This window comes from Dermacentor silvarum, chromosome 5, assembly GCF_013339745.2.
Source record: "Dermacentor silvarum isolate Dsil-2018 chromosome 5, BIME_Dsil_1.4, whole genome shotgun sequence".
NCBI classification, from domain to species: domain Eukaryota; kingdom Metazoa; phylum Arthropoda; class Arachnida; order Ixodida; family Ixodidae; genus Dermacentor; species Dermacentor silvarum.
The window spans coordinates 139,470,067-139,481,100 of record NC_051158.1 but is presented as its reverse complement, the minus strand read 5'-3'; the positions used below and the strand labels follow the sequence as shown (position 1 = coordinate 139,481,100).

The 11,034-nt window shown below is 44.0% G+C and overlaps 1 long non-coding RNA gene across 1 annotated transcript; it reads left to right on the top strand.

Annotated features, from left to right (window-relative positions):
• The first annotated feature begins 1,354 nt into the window (after positions 1–1,354).
• LOC125946032 (uncharacterized) lies at positions 1,355–7,368 on the top strand. The gene is made up of 3 exons (XR_007467333.1): positions 1,355–2,033; positions 3,444–3,544; positions 5,436–7,368. It is a non-coding gene; the product is annotated as an uncharacterized LOC125946032 (long non-coding RNA).
• Positions 7,369–11,034: the final 3,666 nt, after the last annotated feature.

Here is an 11,034-nt window from a genome sequence, read left to right as displayed (position 1 = left end):
GGTGTTTTCCGCATTCACACCCCCATGCACACCCTTTTAACACCCATTTTGTTAAGAACACCCTATTATAAGTGTGTATACACACATAAGGTGTGAAGTTGCTCAAAGAAGGTGTTAAATCGACGTCTGAAGGGTGTTGAACACAAGGATGCATGCATAAATCTGGGCATAAGAACGCGTATACGTCCTCGCAATGAGCCATCTGTCTATGTGTAGCATTTCTTTAAAGATACTGATGTTACTGGTATGGCGGGAACTCCAAAATGTATTACCTAGAAAAGTACACACATTCACTTGCAATTTCATTAAATATCATTAGGTTTAGTGCTCACTGTGATACTACAGTGCAATTAGACACTTTTAATACAAACTGCAATAAAAAAAAACGCGCAAGCAACTTGCAAAATTTTGCAGGAATTTAGCGGTGCCCTTAACAGCCCAACAAAAAGTGGCGAACCCCGGTGAGATGTCTTTTTAAACGATTCGAGGTAGTAATTAGACACGCAGGCATAAAAATTAGGCTAATTCACTTGTCAACCAACGAAGTCAGACGATGGAAAGCGAAACATGTACTGCGGAAGAGCACAACTGTCACTCCTTTGGCAGATGCCCACGAGTGATGTGAATGCTTGCTCCTCACACGTGGCACGACCAATAATGTAGCGCCCTTATCGAGCCACGATCTCGCTGAAACTTAATGCTGGGACCTGGCATGGTCTCCTTCATCGGACGAAGCCGGTATTTTGATCGTACCTGTAGAAGCGCGCTGATCGGCTCGCTCACGGTCACGATTTGTGCGCTGCACTCACAGTGATGCAGCCCAGACATCGTCAAAAAAAAAAAAAAACGTAACGCTCGACACGAAACGTATTCGCAACTCCCAGCTCATCGCTACAGCTAGAGACCACAACGAAGTGGCAGCAAGCAGGCGGCCACGCCCACAAGCAAACCTGTGAGAATAAACGGGCAGCGGCAGATAATTTTTGTAGTTCGACTGAGTTCGGCGCAGCGCGATTTACGCGGCTGCGCCTCCCGAATGAAAAGCGACCGGAACTGACGCTACGACGCTGTACCGTTGCCTAGACAACCCGGCGCGCGGCAGGGCGGCAAGGCGGAAGCTGTTCGTCACATCATCGGCTCTTGCTTCCGAAGATGCGTTGTCTCTTTTTTGTCTGTGTCCGCATCTCGCGCTCTGGGAAATAATTTTAAACATGTGATTGGTTTTATGTGCGGTCTAATCAGAGACGTGGTCCGTGCGTTGCACCTCAACTCAAAGCCTTGGCACGCGCTGGAAGCTGGATCCACGGAGGCGGATACGAGCAGTTGCAACGTGCCCGGTGTCAGCAGTCAGTATGGAAAGTTTCAGGCAAGTGTCCGTTCATTTGGTGTTTCTTTATTTGATTACGTGTTATTGTTGGCTGTAGAAGTATCTTATTGTGATCCCATAGCATATTTCACTAATGTAAGCGCAAAAGCAGTTGCACGCAATACTACGGCAAGATGGCTACCTCGATTGCCCCCGTGTGTCTAACGTTTCTGTGGCCACGTCGGGCGTGGTGCGCCAGCATAGTCCCGCTTTGTTTCTGAGCGCTTGAACTATCGGAAATGTGGTGTTCTTGCGAGTTCAGCGCGGCTTATAACACGGTCGTTCGTTTTGTATCGCGTAGAAAAAGAAGTGACGACTGGCTTCGCCTTTCGAAAGTACCGGCGCAATATTGGCTCTCCCTAGCGCGCTCGCGTACTGCTGCTGCTGCTTGCCGGACGCCTTCCTTCAGCGTGTTTTGGGCTCTCTTTCTGTTTGCGTGCGCGCGCGCGCGCGTATGTGTTTTGTGAGCTTTTTGCGTGGGCGCGCGTGCTTGTGTGTGTGTGTATGTGTGTGTGTGTGTATTGTATAACGTCGGTAGTTTTACACGCAATAAACCTCTTCAAAATTGGTGCAGTGGCTGTCCCCGCCCTGAAAACCGAGTTTGGTGTCGAGCCACCCTGGAAGCCACCCTGGGTTATATGGAGGCGCCGGAGGACCAGTGGAAGGTGTAAGTTTCCTCCTTTTTCCCTCCTCTACCCTAATGAATCCACTTCCTTGATTTTTATTGTGAAATAAACGTTTCGTGAACAGCATAAATACATGAATCAGAAATCCGGAAAGTGTGTTTCACGATTACACTAATTTCGATCGGGAAGCGTATACCTTGGGTTAGCCCACATTTCCTTGAAATAGGCAACTGCTAATGGAGGCGGCGGCGGGCGAAATGCTGCCTCCACTTTTCGCCCACACAAAAAACGTTTTGCCTACAAATGCAAAAACGCCCCATGTACCGTGCATTGAGGGCACGTTGAAAAGTCCCTGGGGGTCAGAATCAATCCAGAATCACCCGCTATCGCGTGCCCCTTCATCATATTGTTGTTTTGACACGTAACACTCCCGAATTCAAGGAGCTAACTGCTTAAATTGTGAATAGCTGGTTATTTGCGATATATATCATCATTTCTTATATATCAATTGCGTATATAGCAATTGGTTTCAGCAACTCCTAATAATTTGAAGATATGAAGTGCTAAGCTTTAGGTCTCTCTGGGTGGTTCGCATGCCCTTCGAAAATTGTCCCCTATAGCCCAATTATAATTTGTAAAAATGGAATGTGTTTGAGCTGGAGGTATAGATTGAGAAGGTTGCAGTGAGTCCCATAAATGTTTTTTTTATGCTTTATCAGTAGGAGTGTCAAAGTGTAAAAAAAGCGTGTGTGTGTGTAAGTTATTGAAAGCGAGTCATGTGGTGCAGGTGTGCGTGTGTGTATAATACTTCACTCCTCGAAAGGGCAGTACTTGAGTAAAGTGACCTGTTGAACAACTGTTTGCAATGTGGTGAACATGGTTTAAATAATGGATTTGAGCCCTGCAAGGAGTTGCGGCATTCTAACGCCTTCGTCTTGCATTTACCATGGTGTTTCCACTGAATTGTATGACTCTGTGGTGCTGTTTGGCCAGAATTTGCAACGAAACACCATAATTAATCAAATTTGTTTCATTCACACTATTTATAGCCAGCATAGTAGTGCAAGTCACTAGTGTGATCGAGTATAGATTTGCAATGTGGCACTAAGATTAGTCATTACATTCAACGTAAGAAATCTTGCAGCCACTTTCATAGCTGGTAATAAACTTAGAGAGCACTAAAGGAAATATTCAACAATGGAAATACCGCTGGCACAGCCCTGGCAACAGTGTATGAGCAGGCAAGCGTATATGTATGTGGAAATTTCAATGCAATGAAATTTCACGGCAACATCTGTGGTATGAGGCTTGTTTTTTTTTCTCGGTAAGCTGTACCGAGTCCATACTTAGATTTTTCTCTTGCAAACCAAAATCACCTTTATTGCCAGTGATCTTGTCTCTCGTTCTGGTAGCATTTGTTTATGTGGAACTTAAAATGTCATTTCTTGCAGGTCATCCAGATGACAGCCTCACAATTCGCAACCTTTGTGCTCTCCATCAGAAACCCATCAGGGGCAAGCCACTTATGTTTGCCTTCAGACAAGACAACATTGTAAGTAGATATAGGCGTGTAGTCTAATATTCTGAAACAAGTTTCCATTTAATACTGTGAGGCTCCTTTGGCAGCCATAGGTTGATATTTTGTGCAGTTGTGTGTGTGCAGTTTTTAGATATTGCTGATGGTACAGTGCACATTGCAGATATGACTGGTATTCCCAAGTATATACTTGCAATTTCATCATTGCCTTTCATAATGAAGTTTTTCTTTTGTGCAAGGATATTCACAGATTGGGGCATTTCAGCATCATATTCTGTATTGTGCATTCAGTGCTCATTTCGAATTACCCTCCTCCTACCAATTTATTTGTGGGATGGGAATATTTGTTTACCCTCTGCAATGCGCTTCTTATTTGCTCATTGCATCAAACTCCTCTACCTTTAATTCTCACATAATTATCACAACCTTAAAATATCAGCTGTTCTTATTGTTTTGAAAACAGTGTCAAAATCAAAATGGTGCTTGATTGCTATCTAGACTGCAAGGGAATTTAAGAAATTGCAAGAAACCGTGGCTTCTTATGGTAGTTGAAAACCTCTTTTCAGCAAACCATGTGCCTATTTCGTTTGCTGAGCTGCTCATAATAATCGCAAGCATGTTGGATGTAACACAGCCGTTACAGGAGGAGAAAAAAAAAGATTAACAGGAGCACTTTTCACATGGATGCAATGCTTTTGGATATTCTCCAGGTGGCAAAATGTACATTTAGGAGCGAGAGTGACCTTGCATCAGAGAGGGTGGGGCGGGGGAGCCAATTTGCAGCAATTGTGACTCATGCATGTAGTGGAAACAGAGGATGAGAAATTGTTGTGGCACTGCGGTCTAGTAAATAGGTCAGCACTTAAATAAACTCCCCCACAGTGAGGGGGAAACGTAGTATATAATATCAAATAAAGATGGTGCTTTTAGGAGAAGGCAGAAAATTTTAGGCTCTAGTTAAACAGCTACAATATGAAGGACTACGTAAATTGTAGGAAGCCAACATAAACTGAGTAGAAGGACGTACGTCACTGTTCAGAGCATGAAGTAGAAATTCGGAGCATCAGGAAGGATTGTAAGTACAAATAAGGGAATGGTACTTGTCAGCGTATTGCCGAGCTAACACATTGGAAAAATGGCAAAAAATAGTTGACAGGACGATCTATATTTTCCAGGGAAATGTGCTAAAACACTGATTCTTACTCAGTCAGTAAAGAAATACACAACGATAAATAAAAATAGGTATACAGAAAAGGCCTTATAGACTGCAGCGGAGAGTTAGACACTGTTGGGCTGGATGCAAGTACTGCTTTGCTACTGTTATGCAGGGCAGGTGAGAATGCAGTTGGGGGTTTCTTCATTTTTTTCTGTTGTGCACTCTCTCTGTAAAATAGTGCTCTTCGTCTCATAGTGTATATTGCGTTAAAAACAATTTTCTCATGCCTTGAGCATAGCAGTCTTATCGCGTCTTCTCCCATGCAGTCTTCTGCTGCAGTGCTTCTGAAGTGTAATGCACTGCATTGCAGATTTTATATTGTGAGTTTTATATTGTGTTCACATCCATGCTCCTGGAGAAATGCCCATTGCTGAGAGATGTTGTTGGTAGTCTTTACATTTTATGCTCTTATTTTTCCATGGTGAAAAGGCTACTGTATATTTATTTTTGCTTCTATGCCATTTTGTATTCACGATGGCGTAGTGATCGCGGTTTCTAAATTTGAAAACTGGAAATTTTGCCTACCTTTCATTTGTCATGCCCAATTAAGCTGTGCTTTGTGTTCGGTCACAATAGTTAGGAGTGTTGTTTTCAGAAGTTTGTTGCCTTATCAAATTCCCCGCAGTGTATAGGATCGTAATGAAATGTAGAGTCAACTCTCATGATTATGTTGTTATTTTGCTAATGCAGGAAGTAGGATTCCAGCACAGCCATCCACTGCACTTATGGTCCAGATGCTCAGACAATGGAGTCCCTGTTCCTTGTGGTTAACCGTGAACAGTATTCTCGCTTTTAAGAAAGCTAAAGGTGATTTCCTCCATAAATTACAATTTTGCAGCTCAAATGTATACACTTTATCTAATTTGAATCAACTAATATATGCTGTTTAATACTTTTATACTGTTTGATACAATCATTTCTTGTTTGAGAATATTAAGCGTGATGTTTAACATTTATTTATGCATGACTGGCTGATGCATGATGGCCGTGTTTAAAAAATGTGAACTCACACACTTGAAGCTTTATTCAGTAACCAGAGTATGGCTGATTTAATAAACATTATTTCCTCATTTATGTACTCATGTCCTGCAAGCCCTAATCTTCCATTTTCGCACCAAGTACAAATAATTTAGAAATTGGCAATGTATATTAACTTCATCCGCATGTGGCCAGTAGAGTACCTTAATGAAGAGTGGTTTGTTTTTATAAGGCCCCCATTGATACGTCACTTCGCACCTAAACAGTAATAAATGTGGCGTATTTAGGCTTTTGTCTTGCAGTAGAAAAGAACCATTTTCAAGCAACATATTTTATAACAGACCATGCAGTTCCTTCGCATTAGAAAAATTTAAAGAAACCAGAATTGTAATTGGAAAATCTGCTACACAGCATTTTTAGCTCAGAGAACTCTATTTACATTTGAAAAAAAAGTCATTTAGGTGGGAAAAAAATTTGCTTGCTCAAGGAACATTGTTGAGGAGCGAAAATTCATCATGATGCTCCAGGATCAAACCTTATTTAAAGTAAGTTCATGTGTGGAACATACTTTGTTTCAGTATATCAAAAATGTTGGCCAGTCAAGCTTTATATCCACTTTCCAAATCAACTTTTCACAATGACTTGCCATGACATTGGTGTACAAAATAACAGGTGTGTTTCTTGTGTGCTTGCTCTGCATTTCATGTACTTCCCTAATTCACCTTTGTAATACATATATTCTTTTCAAGGGCCACCAAAGCTAGAATTTTTGTACTTGAAATTTAATATTGAAAATTTATTCCTTTACGTGGCACCAAACTCGGGCTGTTTTAGTGTTACCATATATACAGATTGTTTCAGTCAACTTAAGCTAAACTTTAAATATATGCAAATGCTACGTAGCTGGGCAGAACCAAGGTAATGTTGTTTGCCGTCGCTCGGAGATACTTGGGCTATTTTTTGTATTCTGCCTAATTAGATAATTAGACCTAATTATTTATTCAACTTCTCAATAATTATAATTAGATCAAAAGTTCCAATGAGTAAATTGTAGAGCAACATGAGAAACTCCCAATACAGCTTTCTGTTCAATACGTGCAACATAAAATGTTTTTTCCGAGCGTGAAAGAAGCCCGCGAATACACGCAAAATTGTTGTGCGACTGGCCGCTCGAGGCATTTTACGTGTATTCGGGGGCATCTTTCACGCTCGGAAAAACACTTTTGTGTTGCACATATTCAACAGAAAGCTGTATCGGAAATTTCTCATGTTGCTCTATACAATTGTCTAATTGACACTTGTCATCTAATTATAATAATTGAGAAGTTGAAAAAATAATTAAGTCTAATTATCTAATTAGGCGGAATGCAAAAAAATAGTCTGAGTATCCCCAAGCGACGGCAAACAACATTACCTTGGTTCTGTCTACCTAGGAGCATTTGCATATATTTAAAGTCTGTCCCAAGTTAACTGAAACACCCTGTATATAGGACAGATTTGATCAGTTATATGTAAAAAAACACACTTTTGCAGGAAATGTAAGTTTTCGTGTACTTACAAATGTATTTGGTGATTGCGCGTTTTAGGTTATGTATCATGTAGTTATGTATTCTAGCATGGAATAATTATATTTACTTTCCTTGAATATGCAGTATCATATATGTCTTGCTGGTCTGTATTACATTTTACATGGATATGTAAATCGTAATAACCATTGATGTAGATATACACGCTCAGAAGTATAGAATTTGCTAGGTTGCATTTGTGCAGTGAAGACAGGTTTGGCCCTGAATTACTAATATTTATTGTGATCCACATGTATAAATGTTGTGTATATATAGGCCTATCGAAGCTTCAAGCTTGGCTATCAGACGCCGTGTTTGGTAGCTGAACTTGAATCTTCTGGCACACACAAGTTATGCGTGGATTGCTCTATATAGTCGTAATTCAAGGCATGTGCAGCTGAGTCTGCCTTCCGTGTACTGTAGAAATAAAAGGGTGTACACCCTTTCAAAACCTATGAAAATGGGTGTTAATGAGGACTAACACCCTAACACCCTTCATAATTTTTGCTGGGCACCCTTCTTCTAGGGCACCCTTCTTCTAGCACCCCAACTGTCGGGTGTAGGAAACAGCATCCTTAGGGTGTCCGTCTGGCGACAAACTGATTTACACCCTTAAGGGTGTAAAAATGTTTAGTGTGCAGGCCCAGCAAGCAGACCCGCTCGTGGTGCTGCCATCACGAAGTGGGACTCGTTCCGCACTTTCCGAGCAGCCCGCACTCTACACACCTTCTCAGACATAGCTACTTGGTCCGACCAGCTCTAGTGTGACGTCCGCGCCGTGACTTGCCCCCTCTCAGAGGACTGCCCTGCGGACGCGATGGATTCCTATCTCCTGCACCTCTGGAAAGCCAAGGCGGGACTCGAGCGGAGGTGGCAGCGCCAGCGCTGGAATACAACACTGAGAGGCCGGATGACCCAGCTCAACAAGGAGATTGAGACGCATGCTGCGACTCTCTCTCGCAAAAATTGGGAATCCCTCTGTACCAGGCTGGAGCCAAGCCTGCATCACGAGCCGCACGGCGTACGCATTTCCATACCTTCCCCTAAAGCAGAAGGAGCGAGACCACACAACGCGCTCCTCAGGAGCTGTACGAAGGTCGCCCTTGCATCATTTGGGCGGAATCCAAGAATGAAAAGAACGTTTATTCAGGAAAGATCCAGGGTATATATAGACAACGGCACTCACAGGCACGTGTTGCCGTAATCTTCGTGCTGTCAATCAGTTCCAGCTGATCCGTGCGTCGCATGCGTAGTCTGCAAGATACATCTTCCTGTGTTTAATAGCTTGTTAAAGCCGAGATACACAATGCACTTGATTGAAATTTTGGTCGTACTGCAGCCGTCTTGGCTGACGAGTTATTCGCGTAGACCGTCTTGGGAGCGGTGTTGTAAGTTGAGTCGGGTTTGCGTGCACTCCAGTTGGGGATGTTACCGGCTGGTCGTCTTCGCTTTCCGGCTCGTCGCTGTCGATGTCATCGTGTCGACATGGCTCACGCGTTGGAAGCAGGTGTCTCCGATTCCGACGAAGTACTTGCTCATCTTTAGTAACAATGCGATAGCACTTCGGCGCTGCCGGTCCCACGACCTGCGCTTTGCGAGTCCATGCTTTATCTCGGATCCTCACCACTTCCCCTTTTTGGAGTACTGGTAGGTCCTTTCTGTGGGCGCCAAGTTGTCTATGCTTAAACGCATTTTTTAGGTTGCGAGCTGAAGTCTGGAAGCCTGGTTCGTAGTCTCCTGCCTTGCTACAGCTCAACCGGGGAACGACCGTCCTCCAGTGGTGCAGATCGGTAGCTGAGCAGGCCCAGCCAGAAGTCGTCGTGATTTTCTTGCGTTTTTTTTCATGATCCGTTTTACTATTTGGACGCCTTTCTCCGCTAGTCCATTGGACTGTGGGAAGCCAGGACTAGATGTCACGTGCTTGAAGTCGTACCTGGACGCAAAGGTGGCAAACTCGTGAGAGTTTGCAACCTTTGGCAACTGGGGCCGATGCAGTGATAACTGAGGCCGATGCAGTGCCAACTGGGGGCCGTTGTCACTGCATACCTTGACGGGGATTCCATATCGCGCAAAAATGCAGCTCAATTTGGCAATGATCGTGCTCGACGTGGTGTCGCCCAGTTCTTCCACTTCTGGGAAGTTTGACTGCGCATCGAAGACGCACAAGTACGAGCTTCCCCCATGCTGAAAGATATCAACGCCGACTCTGTACCAAGCGTGATCTGGCGTTGGTCAGAGCATGAAAGGCTCACTTGGCTGCCTGTATGCGTACTTTCGGCAGACGGCGCAACGTTTCAACATAGTTTCAACATCTGCATTAAGTCCGGGCCAAAACACCAATCGTCGGGCTCGTGCTTTGCATTTGTTTACACCCAAGTGCTATTCGTATATACATTGAAGGATTTCGTCCCTCATCGACTTTGGAACAACTACTTTGGTTCCTTTTAGCACCACTCCCTCTATCAGTGACAGCTCAGTAGCAAAAGGTTTCATGCAGCCATCAAGATTGCCGCTGCCGCCGATGTAGCCCATCACTTTTTGTAACTTCGGGTCACTTGCACTTGCGGCAATTAAGCGGTCAAGAGTTTTTCTGCTTACCAGGTCCGAGGCTGCACCAATTGCGTGAACCTCTATTTCTTCTGTCGAGCCACTCGTGTCTTCTGGGTGGTTGATGGGCGTTGACCTTGAGAGCATGTCGGCCAGCAGCAGTTGCTTTCCTGGTACAAATTCAAGCACATAGTCCTAGTTCAGTAAGCGCATGAAGAAACGCTGAAGACGCATCGGCATGTCACCGATTCCTTTGGATGCAATGGCTAGCAGTGGACGGCGGTCAGTCTCTATGTCTATCTTACGTCCGTATGCGAAGTGGTGAAATTTTTCCCACCCGAATGTTGTGCCCATTGCCTCTTTTTCAATTTGCGAATATCGTTGCTCAGTCTCATTCATCATGCGTGATGCATACGCAACAGGCCGCCAGCTATCACCGTGAAGCTGTAGAAGTGCAGCGCCTAGTCTATTTTTACAAGCGTCAGAAGAAATTTTTGTTTCCCTGGCAGCATCGAAATCAGCCAACACAGGTGCACTGCTGAGCCATGTGCAGATGGTTGTCCATTCATTGGCGTGGTTGGCCGACCATTCAAACTTGGTGTCCTTTTTCATGAGACTGCGCTTAAGTTTGGTCTTATATGCCAGATTCGAAATGTATTTCCCAAAGTAATTGGCAACACCTAACATTCTGTGCACTGCAGCTTTGTCCGTTGGCTGCGGCATTTCTTTAAGAGACATTCTCAGTGTGGCATTTGGCCTTATTCCGTCTCGGCTGATGACATCACCCAAAAAGTCAACTTCAATAAGCCCGAACTTGCGCTTGCTTGCGTTAAAAGTTAGACCACCGTTCTTTGCCAGTTGCAATACATTTCGAAGGCGTGTGTTATGTTCTTTAGTAACGCTCCAGACAAGGACGTCATCTACATATACACGCACCCCCGGAGCTCTGTCAAAAATTTCGCTCAAAGTTTTTTTGAAAGACTTCAGGAGCCGAGGCGATACCGAAGGGCAGCCACAGAAAGCGGTAGTGACCAAAGGGCGTGCCGAATGTGCAGATTTTTGATGTGGTGTCATCCAAAGGAATTTGGTGGAAACCTGAATTCGCATCGAGGCGGGAAAAATATTTAGCGCCATCGAGCTCAGCCTCAATGTCTTCACGCTTAGGTATCAGATAGTGCACGCGTTTCAGGCATTCATTG